Here is a 17682-nt window from a genome sequence, read left to right as displayed (position 1 = left end):
TGCTCCCTCACAGCTCTTCTGACAGATGTTTCATTCGCATGCTCCCCCACAGCTCTTCTGACAGATGTTTCATTCACATGCTCCCTCACAGCTCTTCTGACAGATGTTTCATTCACATGCTCCCTCACAGCTCTCCTGACAGATGTTTCTGCATTTTCTCTGTTGTGGGTGTCTCTCTCGCTCGCTCTATCTCTCTTTAGTTCCACTACTTTCTTTCTTTCCCTTTCCCCAACTTTATCTACAACATTATCCCCCTTTTATCGCCTCTCTCTCTCTCTCCCCCCCCCCCCCCCTCCCAGTGATGGCGACCCGCCAGCTGCCAGTCAACAACCTTGCCAACCTGCCCACGGGCATCTAAGCTCTATACTCGGCCTTGACTCAGGATGGTAAGTTGGTGGTTGAAGATATCCCTCTAGTGGTGTGGGGGCTGTGCTTTGGCAAAGTGGGTGGGGTTATATCCTTCCTGTTTGGCCCTGTCCGGGGGTGTCATCGGATGGGGCCACAGTGTCTCCTGACCCCTCCTGTCTCAGCCTCCAGTATTTATGCTGCAGTAGTTTATGTGTCGGGGGGCTAGGGTCAGTTTGTTATATCTGGAGTACTTCTCCTGTCCTATCCGGTGCCTTGAGTGAATTTAAGTATGCTCTCTCTAATTCTCTCTTTCTCTCTTTCTTTCTCTCTCTCGGAGGACTTGAGCCCTAGGACCATGCCCCAGGACTACCTGACATGATGACTCCTTGCTGTCCCCAGACCACCTGGCGTGCTGTGATTATTATTATTTGACCATGCTGGTCATTTATGAACATTTGAACATCTTGGCCATGTTCTGTTATAGTCTCCACCCGGCACAGCCAGAAGAGGACTGGCCACCCCTCATAGCCTGGTTCCTCTCTAGGTTTCTTCCTAGGTTTTGGCCTTTCAAGGGAGTTTTTCCTAGCCACCGTGCTTCTACACCTGCATTGCTTGCTGTTTGGGGTTTTAGGCTGGGTTTCTGTACAGCACTTTGAGATATCAGCTGATGTACGAAGGGCTATATAAATACATTTGATTTGATTTGATATGTCACCACCAACAGCAAGAATCCCTCAGGGAAGCTGATCATATCACAGGGAGACATCGTCCTAGCCTCCAACTAGTAACATACACCCAATTATTCTCACCAACTGTCCTCTCTCCTGTCCTCTCTCATATCCTTTCCCCTGTCCTCTCTCTGTCATGTACTGTCATGTTGTGTCTTGTCTCTGTCCTTTCCCTTCACCCTGTCTCCCTCTGCTGGTCGTTGTTAGGTTACCTTTTCTCCCCCACTTTCCCCCAGCTGTTCCTTATCTCCTCTAAATACCCATTCGCCCCGTTTCCCACCTGTTCCCTTTTTCCCTCTGATTAGGTCCCTATATCTCTCTCTGTTTCTGTTCCTGTCCTTGTCGGATTCTTGTTTGTTGTGTTTCATGCCTGAGCCAGACTATCGTCATGTTTGCTGTAACCTTGTCCTGTCCTGTCGGAATCTGCCGGTCTATCTGAGCCTACCTATGTTTGGTTATTAAAGAAGCTCTGTTTAAGTTAGTTCGCTTTTGGGTCCTCATTCACTCACCATAACAGAAGAATCCGACCAAGAATGGACCCAGCGACTTCGGATCCTCTCCACTCAGCCGTCGGGATCCAGGGAGCGATGCTAGGCAGACACGAGCAGGAAGTGTCTGCTGCTCGACATGCCGTTGAGACCCTGGCCACCCAAGTCTCCAACCTCACAGAACAGGTTCACCATCTCCGCCTCGATCCACCGGCCACTTCCAGGGCTTTCGAATCTCCGGAGCCCAGAATCAATAACCCGCCGTGTTACTCTGGGGAGCCCACTGAATGCCGCTCGTTCCTCACCCAGTGTGATATTGTGTTTTCTCTCCAGCCCAACACTTACTCCAGGAGCACTGCTCGTGTCGCCTACGTCATATCTCTCCTTATTGGACGGGCTCGTGAGTGGGGCACGGCAATCTGGGAGGCAAGGGCTGAGTGTACTAACCAGTATCAAGACTTTAAGGAGGAGATGATACGGGTTTTTGATCGATCTGTTTTTGGGGAGGAGGCTTCCAGGGCCCTGTCTTCCCTATGTCAAGGCAATCGATCCATAACAGACTACTCTATTGAGTTTCGCACTCTTGCTGTCTCCAGTGGCTGGAACGAGCCGGCCTTGCTCGCTCGTCTTCTGGAGGGTTTCCGCGCAGAGGTAAAGGATGAGATTCTCTCCCGGGAGGTTCCTTCCAGCGTGGATTCCTTGATTGAACTCGCTATTCGCATTGAGCGACGGGTTGATCTTCGTCACCGAGCTCGTGGAAAGGAGCTCGCGCTCTCCGTCGCCTCCCTCTCCGCATCACTACCATCTTCCTCTGCCGGCTCGGGTGCTGAGCCCATGCAGCTGGGAGGTATCCGCATCTCGACTAAGGAGAGGGAACGGAGAATCACCAACCGCCTCTGTCTCTATTGCGGTTCCGCTGGTCATTTTGTCACTTCATGTCCAGTAAAAGGCCAGAGCTCGTCAGTAAGCGGAGGGCTACTGGTGAGCGCTACTACTCCTGTCTCTCCTTCAAGATCCTGCACTACCTTGTCGGTCCATCTACGCTGGACCGGTTCGTCAGCTTCCTGCAGTGCCTTAATAGACTCTGGGGCGGAGGGCTGTTTTATGGACGAGACCTGGGCTCGGGAACATGACATTCCTCTCAGACAGTTAAAGGAGCCCACGGCCTTGTTCGCTCTGGATGGTAGTCCTCTCCCCAGGATTCAGCGTGAGACGCTACCTTTAACCCTCACTGTTTCTGGTAATCATAGTGAAACCATTTCTTTTTTAATTTTTCGTTCACCTTTTACACCTGTTGTTTTGGGCCATCCCTGGCTAGTTTGTCATAATCCTTCCATTAATTGGTCTAGTAATTCTATCCTCTCCTGGAACGTCTCTTGTCATGTGAAATGTTTAATGTCTGCTATCCCTCCTGTTTCCTCTGTCTCTTCTTCACAGGAGGAGCCTGGTGATTTGACAGGGGTGCCGGAGGAATATCACGATCTGCGCACGGTGTTCAGTCGGTCCAGGGCCACCTCTCTTCCTCCACACCGGTCGTATGATTGTAGTATTGATCTCCTTCCGGGAACCACCCCCCCCCCCGGGGTAGACTATACTCTCTGTCGGCTCCCGAACGTAAGGCTCTCGAAGATTATTTGTCTGTAGCTCTTGACGCCGGTACCATAGTCCCCTCCTCCTCTCCCGCCGGAGCGGGGTTTTTTTTTGTCAAGAAGAAGGACGGGTCTCTGCGCCCCTGCATAGATTATCGAGGGCTGAATGACATAACAGTGAAGAATCGTTATCCGCTTCCTCTTATGTCTTCAGCCTTCGAGATCCTGCAGGGAGCCAGGTTTTTCACTAAGTTGGACCTTCGTAACGCTTACCATCTCGTGCGCATCAGGGAGGGGGACGAGTGGAAGACGGCGTTTAACACTCCGTTAGGGCACTTTGAATACCGGGTTCTTCCTTTCGGCCTCGCTAACGCTCCAGCTGTCTTTCAGGCATTAGTCAATGATGTCCTGAGAGACATGCTGAACATCTTTGTTTTCGTTTACCTTGACGATATCCTGATTTTTTTCACCGTCACTCCAGATTCATGTTCAGCACGTTCGACGTGTCCTCCAGCGCCTTTTAGAGAATTGTCTTTTTGTGAAGGCTGAGAAGTGCACTTTTCATGCCTCCTCCGTCACATTTCTCGGTTCTGTTATTTCCGCTGAAGGCATTAAGATGGATCCCGCTAAGGTCCAAGCTGTCATTGATTGGCCCGTCCCTAAGTCACGCTTCGAGCTGCAGCGCTTTCTCGGCTTCGCGAACTTCTATCGTCGTTTCATCCGTAATTTCGGTCAGGTGGCAGCTCCTCTCACAGCCCTTACTTCTGTCAAGACGTGCTTTAAGTGGTCCGTTTCCGCCCAGGGAGCTTTTGATCTCCTCAAGAATCGTTTTACATCCGCTCCTATCCTTGTTACACCTGACGTCTCTAGACAGTTCGTTGTCGAGGTTGACGCGTCAGAGGTGGGCGTGGGAGCCATCCTTTCTCAGCGCTCCCTCTCTGACGACAAGGTCCACCCATGCGCGTATTTTTCTCATCGCCTGTCGCCGTCGGAACGTAACTATGATGTGGGTAACCGCGAACTGCTCGCCATCCGGTTAGCCCTAGGCGAATGGCGACAGTGGTTGGAGGGGGCGACCGTTCCTTTTGTCGTTTGGACTGACCATAGGAACCTTGAGTACATCCGTTCTGCCAAACGACTTAATGCGCGTCAGGCGCGTTGGGCGCTGTTTTTCGCTCGTTTCGAGTTCGTGATTTCTTATCGTCCGGGCTCTAAGAACACCAAGCCTGATGCTTTGTCTCGTCTCTTCAGTTCTTCAGTAGCCTCCACTGACCCCGAGGGGATTCTCCCTGAGGGGCGTGTTGTCGGGTTGACTGTCTGGGGAATTGAGAGGCAGGTAAAACAAGCGCTCACTCACACTCCGTCGCCGCGCGCTTGTCCTAGGAACCTTCTTTTCGTTCCCGTTCCTACTCGTCTGGCCGTTCTTCAGTGGGCTCACTCTGCCAAGTTAGCCGGCCACCCTGGCGTTCGGGGTACGCTTGCTTCCATTCGCCAGCGTTTTTGGTGGCCCACCCGGGAGCTTGACACGCGTCGTTTCGTGGCTGCTTGTTCGGTCTGCGCGCAGACTAAGTCCGGTAACTCTCCTCCTGCCGGCCGTCTCAGGCCGCTTCCTATTCCCTCTCGACCGTGGTCTCACATCGCCTTAGATTTTGTCACCGGACTGCCTTCGTCAGCGGGGAAGACTGTTATTCTTACGGTTGTCGATAGGTTCTCTAAGGCGGCTCATTTCATTCCCCTTGCTAAGCTTCCTTCTGCTAAAGAGACGGCACAAATCATCATCGAGAATGTTTTCAGAATTCATGGCCTTCCGTCAGACGTCGTTTCGGACAGAGGTCCGCAATTCACGTCTCAATTTTGGAGGGAGTTTTGCCGTTTGATTGGGGCTTCCGTCAGTCTCTCTTCCGGCTTTCACCCCCAGTCTAACGGTCAAGCAGAACGGGCCAATCAGACTATTGGTCGCATCTTACGCAGTCTTTCTTTTCGTAACCCTGCGTCTTGGTCAGAACAGCTCCCCTGGGCAGAATACGCCCACAACTCGCTTCCTTCGTCTGCGACCGGGCTATCTCCTTTTCAGAGTAGCCTCGGGTACCAGCCTCCGCTGTTCTCATCTCAGTTCGCCGAGTCCAGCGTCCCCTCCGCTCAGGCTTTTGTCCAACGTTGCGAGCGCACCTGGAAGAGGGTCAGGTCTGCACTTTGCTGTTATAGGACGCAGACTGTGAGGGCTGCTAATAAGCGTAGAACTAAGAGTCCTAGATATTGTCGCGGTCAGAGAGTTTGGCTCTCCACTCAGAACCTTCCCCTTAAGACGGCTTCTCGCAAGTTGACCCCGCGGTTCATTGGTCCGTTCCGTATTTCTCGGGTCATTAATCCTGTCGCAGTTCGACTTCTTCTTCCGCGATACCTTCGTCGCGTCCACCCGGTCTTCCATGTCTCCTGCATCAAGCCCGTCCTTCGCGCCCCCGCTCGTCTTCCCCCCCCCCCCCCCCATCCTTGTCGAGGGCGCACCCATCTACAGGGTCCGTAGAATTTTGGACATGCGTCCTCGGGGCCGTGGTCACCAGTACCTCGTAGATTGGGAGGGGTACGGTCCTGAGGAGAGGAGTTGGGTTCCCTCTCGGGACGTGCTGGACCGTGCGCTGATCGAGGATTTCCTCCGTTGCCGCCAGGTTTCCTCCTCGAGTGCGCCAGGAGGCGCTCGGTGAGTGGGGGGGTACTGTCATGTACTGTCATGTTGTGTCTTGTCTCTGTCCTTTCCCTTCACCCTGTCTCCCTCTGCTGGTCGTTGTTAGGTTACCTTTTCTCCCCCGCTTTCCCCCAGCTGTTCCTTGTCTCCTCTAACTACCCATTCACCCCGTTTCCCACCTGTTCCCTTTTTCCCTCTGATTAGGTCCCTATATCTCTCTCTGTTTCTGTTCCTGTCCTTGTCGGATTCTTGTTTGTTGTGTTTCATGCCTGAGCCAGACTATCGTCATGTTTGCTGTAACCTTGTCCTGTCCTGTCGGAATCTGCCAGTCTATCTGAGCCTACCTATGTTTGGTTATTAAAGAAGCTCTGTTTAAGTTAGTTCGCTTTTGGGTCCTCATTCACTCACCATAACACTCTCATGTTCTCTCTCCTGTCCTCTCTCATGTCCTCACTCCTGTCCTCTCTCATGTCCTCTCTCCTGTCCTCTCTCCTATCCTCTCTCCTGTCCTCTCTCCTGTCCTCTCTCCTGTCCTCTCTCCTATCCTCTCTCCTGTCCTCTCGCCTATCCTCTCGCCTATCCTCTCTCCTGTCCTCTCTCCTGTCCTCTCTCCTGTCCTCTCTCATATCCTCTCTACTGTCCTCTCTCATGTCCTCTATCATATCCTCTCTCCTGTCCTCTCTCCTTTCTCCTGTCCTCTCTCATATCCTTTCTCCTGTTCTCTCTCCTGTCCTCTCTCCTGTCCTCTCTCCTGTCCTCTCTCCTATCCTCTCTACTGTCCTCTCTCCTGTCCTCTCTCCTGTCCTCTCTCATGGTCTCTCTCCTGTCCTCTCTCATGTTCTCTGTCCTGTCCTCTCTCCTGTCCTCTCTCCTGTCCTCTCTCCTGTCCTCTCTCATATCCTCTCTACTGTCCTCTCTCATGTCCTCTATCATGTCCTCTATCATGTCCTCTCTCCTGTCCTCTCTCCTTTCCTCTCTCCTGTCCTCTCTCATGTCCTCTCTCATGTCCTCTCTCATGTCCTCTCTCATGTCCTCTCTCCTGTCCTCTCTCATGTCCTCTCTCATGTCCTCTCTCCTGTCCTCTCTCCTGTCCTCTCTCATGTCCTCTCTCATGTCCTCTCTCCACGCGAATACGCACGCACGCACACACACACACACACACACACATTTGCCTTCATCCTCAAAACAGAACCCACAGGTACACACACCTCCTCTCTCTGTTAGTTTTGTTATCCTCTTCAAACAATCATTGAAACTAGCTGCTGTCTTTCATTTACCCTCTCACCCCATTCTCTCTTTCTGTCGTTCATTTACCCTCTCACCCCATTCTCTCTTTCTGTCTTTCATTTACCCTCTCACCCCATTCTCTCTTTCTGTCTTTCATTTACCCTCTCACCCCACTCTCTCTTTCTGTCGTTCATTTACCCTCTCACCCCATTCTCTCTTTCATCTCATATTGTTGAGGAAAGTCTCATGTCATGCTCAGAGAGCCCTGTAGACGGCCCTATAGAGAGCCCTGTAGACGGCCCTATAGAGAGCCCTGTAGACGGCCCTGTAGACAGCCCTATAGAGAGCCCTGTAGACGGCCCTATAGAGAGCCCTGTAGAGAGCCCTGTAGACGGCCCTATAGAGAGCCCCGTAGAGAGCCCTGTAGACGGCCCTGTAGAGAGCCCTGTAGACGGCCCTGTAGAGAGCCCTGTAGACGGCCCTGTAGAGAGCCCTGTAGACAGCCCTGTAGACGGCCCTGTAGAGAGCCCTGTAGACGGCCCTGTAGACGGCCCTGTAGAGAGCCCTGTAGAGAGCCCTGTGGACAGCCCTGTAGACGGTCCTGTAGACGGCCCTGTAGACGGCCCTGTAGACGGCCCTGTAGAGAGCCCTGTAGAGAGCCCTGTAGAGAGCCCTGTAAGAGCCCTGTAGACGGCCCTGTAGAGAGCCCTGTAGACAGCCCTGTGGACAGCCCTGTAGACAGCCCTGTGGACAGCCCCGTAGACAGCCCTGTGGACAGCCCTGTAGAGAGCCCGGTAGAGAGCCCTGTAGACAGCCCTGTGGACAGCCCTATTGAGCCTGTCTTTAGTATTCTAGCATTGATTGAGCCTGATGTATCTATCTATAGGCCTTTATTAGATTCATTACCAAGCCAGTGATCCAGCTCTCAACTCTGGAACAATGTTGTCTCTGCATTTACACAACTACTACTAATGAGGTCTCTGTGCTTCCCCCGTTCATCTCTTCATTCCTCATACAATCTAAATCTGGGGCAGAGATCATTTCAAGCCACCGCTCGCTCTTCTCACTCTGACGTCAGTCGAACTTTAGGGAAACATTTTTAGGCTTTGTCACCGGGTTTCCCCCAGAGAGTACGGACACATTTAAACATCCTCTTTCTTTCCTATCGGTCGGTAGAAAACGTATGTAGTGCTGCATACACCTACATCCTCAAACAGCCCAACTAAAGGTTTCACCCACACCTTTAATCTGCCTGGTGACACCCACTCACCGCCACCCCCACCACACACACACACCTCCTACATCCTCAAACAGCCCAACTAAAGGTTTCACCCACACCTTTAATCTGCCAGGTGACACCCACTCACCGCCACCCCCACCACACACACACACCTCCTACATCCTCAAACAGCCCAACTAAAGGTTTCACCCACACCTTTAATCTGCCTGGTGACACCCACTCACCGCCACCCCCACCACACACACACACCTACATCCTCAAACAGCCCAACTAAAGGTTTCACCCACACCTTTAATCTGCCTGGTGACACCCACTCACCGCCACCCCCACCACACACACACACCTACATCCTCAAACAGCCCAACTAAAGGTTTCACCCACACCTTTAATCTGCCTGGTGACACCCACTCACCGCCACCCCCACCACACACACACACACCTACATCCTCAAACAGCCCAACTAAAGGTTTCACCCACACCTTTAATCTGCCTGGTGACACCCACTCACCGCCACCCCCACCACACACACACACCTACATCCTCAAACAGCCCAACTAAAGGTTTCACCCACACCTTTAATCTGCCTGGTGACACCCACTCACCGCCACCCCCACCACACACACACACCTCCTACATCCTCAAACAGCCCAACTAAAGGTTTCACCCACACCTTTAATCTGCCTGGTGACACCCACTCACCGCCACCCCCACCACACACACACACCTACATCCTCAAACAGCCCAACTAAAGGTTTCACCCACACCTTTAATCTGCCTGGTGACACCCACTCACCGCCACCCCCACCACACACACACACCTACATCCTCAAACAGCCCAACTAAAGGTTTCACCCACACCTTTAATCTGCCTGGTGACACCCACTCACCGCCACCCCCACCACACACACACACCTCCTACATCCTCAAACAGCCCAACTAAAGGTTTCACCCACACCTTTAATCTGCCTGGTGACACCCACTCACCGCCACCCCCACCACACACACACCTCCTACATCCTCAAACAGCCCAACTAAAGGTTTCACCCACACCTTTAATCTGCCTGGTGACACCCACTCACCGCCACCCCCACCACACACACACACCTCCTACATCCTCAAACAGCCCAACTAAAGGTTTCACCCACACCTTTAATCTGCCTGGTGACACCCACTCACCGCCACCCCCACCACACACACACACCTACATCCTCAAACAGCCCAACTAAAGGTTTCACCCACACCTTTAATCTGCCTGGTGACACCCACTCACCGCCACCCCCACCACACACACACACCTACATCCTCAAACAGCCCAACTAAAGGTTTCACCCACACCTTTAATCTGCCTGGTGACACCCACTCACCGCCACCCCCACCACACACACACACCTACATCCTCAAACAGCCCAACTAAAGGTTTCACCCACACCTTTAATCTGCCTGGTGACACCCACTCACCGCCACCCCCACCACACACACACACCTCCTACATCCTCAAACAGCCCAACTAAAGGTTTCACCCACACCTTTAATCTGCCTGGTGACACCCACTCACCGCCACCCCCACCACACACACACACCTACATCCTCAAACAGCCCAACTAAAGGTTTCACCCACACCTTTAATCTGCCTGGTGACACCCACTCACCGCCACCCCCACCACACACACACCTACATCCTCAAACAGCCCAACTAAAGGTTTCACCCACACCTTTAATCTGCCTGGTGACACCCACTCACCGCCACCCCCACCACACACACACACCTCCTACATCCTCAAACAGCCCAACTAAAGGTTTCACCCACACCTTTAATCTGCCTGGTGACACCCACTCACCGCCACCCCCACCACACACACACCTCCTACATCCTCAAACAGCCCAACTAAAGGTTTCACCCACACCTTTAATCTGCCTGGTGACACCCACTCACCGCCACCCCCACCACACACACACACCTCCTACATCCTCAAACAGCCCAACTAAAGGTTTCACCCACACCTTTAATCTGCCTGGTGACACCCACTCACCGCCACCCCCACCACACACACACACCTACATCCTCAAACAGCCCAACTAAAGGTTTCACCCACACCTTTAATCTGCCTGGTGACACCCACTCACCGCCACCCCCACCACACACACACACCTACATCCTCAAACAGCCCAACTAAAGGTTTCACCCACACCTTTAATCTGCCTGGTGACACCCACTCACCGCCACCCCCACCACACACACACACCTACATCCTCAAACAGCCCAACTAAAGGTTTCACCCACACCTTTAATCTGCCTGGTGACACCCACTCACCGCCACCCCCACCACACACACACACACCTACATCCTAAAACAGCCCAACTAAAGGTTTCACCCACACCTTTAATCTGCCTGGTGACACCCACTCACCGCCACCCCCACCACACACACACACCTCCTACATCCTCAAACAGCCCAACTAAAGGTTTCACCCACACCTTTAATCTGCCTGGTGACACCCACTCACCGCCACCCCCACCACACACACACACCTCCTACATCCTCAAACAGCCAACTAAGGTTTCACCACACGCACTGCCAAACTTCTGAATAAACTGAGCAACAAATAAACAACACAGTCCGTCTCCACACTTCTAAACCCTAATCAATCACATTTAACTCTCAGATAGTATTATAAAACCAAGTTGCTGCTGCTGTTATCTTGTATTGTTAGCGTTGTATCGTTAGTGTTGTATCGTTAGTGTTGTATCGTTAGAGTTGTATTGTTAGAGTTGTATTGTTAGAGTTGTATTGTTAGAGTTGTATCGTTAGTGTTGTATCGTTAGTGTTGTATCGTTAGTGTTGTATCGTTAGTGTTGTATCGTTAGTGTTGTACAGTTAGTGTTGTACCGTTAGTGTTGTACAGTTAGTGTTGTACCGTTAGTGTTGTATCGTTAGTGTTGTATAGTTAGTGTTGTATCGTTAGTGTTGTATAGTTAGTGTTGTATAGTTAGTGTTGTATTGTTAGAGTTGTATCGTTAGTGTTGTATCGTTAGTGTTGTATCGTTAGTGTTGTATAGTTAGTGTTGTATAGTTAGTGTTGTATCGTTAGTGTTGTATCGTTAGTGTTGTATCGTTAGAGTTGTATCGTTAGAGTTGCATCGTTAGTGTTGTATCGTTAGTGTTGTATCGTTAGTGTTGTATCGTTAGTGTTGTATCGTTAGTGTTGTATCGTTAGTGTTGTATAGTTAGTGTTGTATCGTTAGTGTTGTATCGTTAGTGTTGTATCGTTAGTGTTGTACCGTTAGTGTTGTACCGTTAGTGTTGTACCGTTAGTGTTGTACAGTTAGTGTTGTACCGTTAGTGTTGTACCGTTAGTGTTGTATCGTTAGTGTTGTATCGTTAGTGTTGTACAGTTAGTGTTGTACAGTTAGTGTTGTACCGTTAGTGTTGTACAGTTAGTGTTGTACAGTTAGTGTTGTACAGTTAGTGTTGTACCGTTAGTGTTGTACCGTTAGTGTTGTATCGTTAGTGTTGTATCGTTAGTGTTGTATCGTTAGTGTTGTATCGTTAGTGTTGTATCTTTAGTGTTGTATCGTTAGTGTTGTATAGTTAGAGTTGTACAGTTAGTGTTGTATCGTTGTTAGTGTTGTATCGTTAGTGTTGTACAGTTAGTGTTGTATCGTTAGTGTTGTATTGATAGTGTTGTATTGACGGAGTTTTGTTTATGAATGATCTTTCCCAGGATATGTTTCTTGTTGGACATCCAGCATCACAGGGCGCGGGGAAGCAGGGCGTGGCCAGTTCCACAGGTCAGATGGCTGCCATCTTGGCTCAGGTCAGTACTGTTTGGACACAAAATGGAGGAAAAGGTAGCCATAGTTACTTCTTGGCAGATAGTGGTTTTGAGATAGTGGTCATATACACAATATATACAAAAGTATGTGGACACCCCTTCAAATTACTCACTGTGACTATTTTAGCTACAACCGTTGGTGACAGGTATATAAAATTGAGCACACAGCCATGCAATCTCCATTGACAAACTGTCCTCACTTGCAACACTCACTACCGAGTTCCAAACTGCCTCTGGAAGCAACGTCTGAGCTTCATGAAATGGGTTTCCATGGCCGAGCAGCCGCACACAAGCCTAAGAGCACCATGTGCAATTCCAAGTGTCGGCTGGAGTGGTGTAAAACTCGCCGCCTTTGGACTCTGGAGCAGTGGAAACGCGCTCTCTGGAGTGATGAATCACTCTTCACCATCTGGCAGTCCAACGGAATAATCTGGGTTTGGCGGAGGCCGGAGAACGCTACCTGCCCCAATGCATAGTGCCAACTGTAAAGTTTGGTGGAGGAGGAATAATGGTCTGGGGCTGTTTTTCATGGTTTGGACTAGGCCCCTTAGTTCCAGTGAAGGGAAATCTTAAAGCTGCAGCATACCATGACATTCTAGATGATTTTGTGCTTCCAACTTTGTGGCAACAGTTTGGGGAAGACCATTTCCTGTTTCAGCATGACAGTGCCCCTGTGCATAAAGCGAGGTCCATACAGAAATGGTTTGTCGAGATCGGTGTGGAAGAACTTGACTGGCCTGCACAGAGCCCTGACCTCAACCCCATCGAACACCATTGGGATGAATTGGAACGCTGACTGCGAGCCAGGCCTAATCGCCCAACATCAGTGCCTGACCTCACTAATACTCTTGTGGCTGAATGGAAGCAAGTCCCCGCAGCAATGTTCCAATATCTAGTGGAAAGTCTTCGCAGAAGAGTGGTTGCTGTTATAACAGAAAAGAGGGGACCAACTCCATATTAATGTCCATCATTTTGGAATGAGATGTAGGCCAAGCAGGTGTCCACATACTTTTGGTCATGTTATGTAAGTTAGTCTGTGTGCAATCCAAACCTCTACTCAAGAAGATGTACGGTATAGCCTACAGGCAACCCCATGAAGATGTACAGTATAGCACACAGGCAACCCCATGAAGATGTACAGTATAGCCTACAGGCAACCCCATGAAGATGTACAGTATAGCCTACAGGCAACCCCATGAAGATGTACAGTATAGCCTACAGGCAACCCCATGAAGATGTACAGTATAGCCTACAGGCAACCCCATGAAGATGTACAGTATAGCCTATAGGCAACCCCATGAAGATGTACAGTATAGCCTATAGGCAACCCCATGAAGATGTACAGTATAGCCTACAGGCACCCCCATGAAGATGTACAGTATAGCCTACAGGCAACCCCATGAAGATGTACAGTATAGGCAACCCCATGAAGATGTACAGTATAGCCTACAGGCAACCCCATGAAGATGTACAGTATAGCCTACAGGCAACCCCATGAAGATGTACAGTATAGCCTACAGGCACCCCCATGAAGATGTACAGTATAGCCTACAGGCACCCCCATGAAGATGTACAGTATAGCCTACAGGCAACCCCATGAAGATGTACAGTATAGCCTACAGGCACCCCCATGAAGATGTACAGTATAGCCTACAGGCAACCCCATGAAGATGTACAGTATAGCCTACAGGCACCCCCATGAAGATGTACAGTATAGCCTACAGGCAACCCCATGAGAATGTACAGTATAGCCTACAGGCAACCCATGAAGATGTACAGTATAGCCTATAGGCAACCCCATGAAGATGTACAGTATAGCTTACAGGCACCCCATGAAGATGTACAGTATAGGCAACCCCATGAAGATGTACAGTATAGCCTACAGGCAACCCCATGAAGATGTACAGTATAGCCTACAGGCACCCCCATGAAGATGTACAGTATAGCCTACAGGCAACCCCATGAAGATGTACAGTATAGCCTACAGGCACCCCCATGAAGATGTACAGTATAGCCTACAGGCAACCCCATGAAGATGTACAGTATAGCCTACAGGCACCCCCATGAAGATGTACAGTATAGCCTACAGGCAACCCCATGAAGATGTACAGTATAGCCTACAGGCACCCCCATGAAGATGTACAGTATAGCCTACAGGCAACCCCATGAAGATGTACAGTATAGCCTACAGGCACCCCCATGAAGATGTACAGTATAGCCTACAGGCAACCCCATGAAGATGTACAGTATAGCCTACAGGCAACCCCATGAAGATGTACAGTATAGCCTACAGGCACCCCCATGAAGATGTACAGTATAGCCTACAGGCAACCCCATGAAGATGTACAGTATAGCCTACAGGCAACCCCATGAAGATGTACAGTATAGCCTACAGGCACCCCCATGAAGATGTACAGTATAGCCTACAGGCAACCCCATGAAGATGTACAGTATAGCCTACAGGCAACCCCATGAAGATGTACAGTATAGCCTACAGGCAACCCCATGAAGATGTACAGTATAGCCAATAGGCAACCCCATGAAGATGTACAGTATAGCCTACAGGCAACCCCATGAAGATGTACAGTATAGCCTACAGGCACCCCCATGAAGATGTACAGTATAGCCTACAGGCAACCCCATGAAGATGTACAGTATAGCCTACAGGCAACCCCATGAAGATGTACAGTATAGCCTACAGGCAACCCCATGAAGATGTACAGTATAGCCTACAGGCAACCCCATGAAGATGTACAGTATAGGCAACCCCATGAAGATGTACAGTATAGCCTACAGGCAACCCCATGAAGATGTACAGTATAGCCTACAGGCAACCCCATGAAGATGTACAGTATAGCCTACAGGCAACCCCATGAAGATGTACAGTATAGCCTACAGGCAACCCCATGAAGATGTACAGTATAGCCTACAGGCAACCCCATGAAGATGTACAGTATAGCCTACAGGCAACCCCATGAAGATGTACAGTATAGCCTACAGGCAACCCCATGTAACTATTTAAATGAACCAATGCATTTACAATGCCAAGGTGTTGATCAGCAGCGGTAGAGTAGTGCACGCCAGACTCTGCTGACCTTTTGTGAGTGGTAGTGGGTTCACAGACACATACTGGGATGTTCTGGGGATGAAGCTACAGCCGGCCAGCTCTTCTACACCAGTCTGTCCTCACACGAACTGGAGCCCAACAGTGGTGCACTGAAGGCATTGTTATACCATCGTAGTGATGGTACCAGATTCTAGTTGCTGGAGGAGATGAATATATTAGAAGGGCATTCATTAAAAACATAATTAGCATACATATAAAATACTGTGCTGTGTTATTAAATTTTAGCGTTTTTCAAGTAGTTCTTGTCCTAGAAATAAATTGGACTCAAGTGAGTAGGCTTTAAAACGGGAGTTATCGTATGTCTGCTGTTGTCTGTTTGTGTATGTGTTCTGTGTGTGTGCTGTGTGTGTGTTCTGAGTGTGTGTGTGTGTTCTGTATATGCTGGGTGTGTGTGTGTGTTCGGTGTGTATTCGGTGTGTGTGTTCTGTGTGTGTGTGTGTGTGTGTGTGTGTGTGTCTGTTCTGTGTGTGTGTTCTGTATATGTTGGGTGTGTGTGTGTGTTCCGAGTGTGTGTTCCGAGTGTGTGTTCTGTGTGTGTGTTCTCTGTGTGTGTGTTCTCTGTGTGTGTGTTCTGTGTGTGTGTGTTCTGTGTGTGTGTGTTCTGTGTGTGTGTGTGTGTGTTCTGTGTGTGTTGGGTGTGTGTGTGTGTGTTCTGTATATGTTGGGTGTGTGTGTGTGTGTGTGTGTTCGGTGTGTGTGTTCGGTGTGTGTGTTCGGTGTGTGTGTTCGGTGTGTGTGTTCCGAGTGTGTGTTCTGTGTGTGTGTTTTCTGTGTGTGTGTTTTCTGTGTGTGTGTTCTCTGTGTGTGTGTGTTCTCTGTGTGTGTGTGTTCTCTGTGTGTGTGTTCTCTGTGTGTGTGTGTTCTCTGTGTGTGTGTTCTGTGTGTGCGTTCTGTGTGTGTGTTCTGTGTGTGTTGGGTGTGTGTGTTTGTTTGCCCTGATTATCAGATTAGAGCTCATAATTGTACTTTTTGGCAGGCATCTGAGCTTTAATTTGGACTAATTCTCTTTCTCTGTCCCTGTCTGGATTTCCCTCCAAATCATTGCCAACATTCTGTCTCTCGTCCTCCCCTCAACCAGTCTGTTTTATCATTGCATTGCATTGAACTCTTTCAGCTACTATTTAGTGTAGAGTCAGGCAGTGTTAATGTCCTCTATGGGCATATAGTTTAACCCACTAGAGTCGATTGATACACCAGTGTGTCAATCTAAATTACATAACAAAAGAATCCCCATTAAGTTTAAGCTAGAGTTTCAGCTAGAGTTTCAGTGAGTTTCGGTCTAGGACATAGCAGGGGACAACAGAAACAGCTCCCCTCTTTGTGTGTGTGCTTGTGTATTTGTCTGTGCTTGTGTATTTGTGTGTGTGCTTGTGTATTTGTGTGTGCTTGTGTATTTGTGTGTGTGCTTGTGTATTTGTGTGTGTGCTTGTGTATTTGTGTGTGCTTGTGTATTTGTGTGTGCTTGTGTATTTGTGTGTGCTTGTGTATTTGTGTGTGTGCGCTTGTGTATTTGTGTGTGCTTGTGTATTTGTGTGTGCTTGTGTATTTGTGTGTGTGCTTGTGTATTTGTGTGTGTGCTTGTGTGTGTGCTTGTGTGTGTGCTTGTGTATTTGTGTGTGTGCTTGTGTATTTGTGTGTGTGCTTGTGTATTTGTGTGTGTGCTTGTGTATTTGTGTGTGCGTGTAATTGTGTGTGCGTGTAATTGTGTGTGCGTGTATTTGTGTGTGTATTTGTGTATTTGTGTGTGCGTGCCCATCCGTGCTAGCATTAGCTAGAGGAGAGGAGTCTGACACTCACTCAGCGTTCAATCTGTTTCAGCTTACATAACCTCAATAACCATTTTCATCTCTACTGCTCCCTCCCATCCTCAGCTCCTCTCTCTGTTCCTCTGGGGCCCTGCCTGCCTGCCTCCCTCCCTCTCTCCCTGCCTCCCTTCCTGCCTGTCAGCCTGCCTCCCTCCCTTCCTGCCTGCCTCTCTCCCTGCCTCCCTCCATGCCTGTCAGCCTGCCTCCCTCTCTCCCTCCCTCCCTCCCTCCCTCCCTCCCTCCCTCCCTCCCTCCCTCCCTCCCTCCCTCCCTCCCTCCCTCCCTCCCTCCCTCCCTCCCTTCCTGCCTTCCTCCCTGCCTCCCTTCCAGCCTGTCAGCCTCCCTCCCTCCCTCTCTCCCTGCCTCCCTCTGCCTCCCTCCCTCCCCTCCCTCCCTCCCTCCCTCCCTCCCTCCCTCCCTCCCTCCCTCCCTCCCTCCCTCCCTCTCTCCCTGCCTCCCTCCCTCCCTCTCTCCCTCCCTCCCTCCCTCTCTCCCTGCCTCCCTCCCTCCCTCCCTCTCTCCCTGCCTCCCTCCCTCTCTCCCTGCCTCCCTCCCTCTCTCCCTCTCTCTCTCTCTCTCTCCCTCCCTCCCTCCCTCCCTCCCTCCCTCCCTC

General features: G+C 50.3%; 1 long non-coding RNA gene across 1 annotated transcript in view; it reads right to left on the bottom strand.

The window, feature by feature from the left end:
• Positions 1-17682, bottom strand: part of LOC149982155 (uncharacterized) — a 472901-nt gene that overhangs the window by 319963 nt on the left and 135256 nt on the right. The gene's annotated exons all lie outside the window — the stretch shown is intronic.

This window comes from Oncorhynchus mykiss, chromosome 8 (genome assembly GCF_057628025.1).
Source record: "Oncorhynchus mykiss isolate SJ-2025 chromosome 8, ASM5762802v1, whole genome shotgun sequence".
In the NCBI taxonomy this organism is placed as follows: Eukaryota; Metazoa; Chordata; class Actinopteri; order Salmoniformes; family Salmonidae; genus Oncorhynchus; species Oncorhynchus mykiss.
This window is presented reverse-complemented; position numbering and strand designations above follow the sequence as displayed.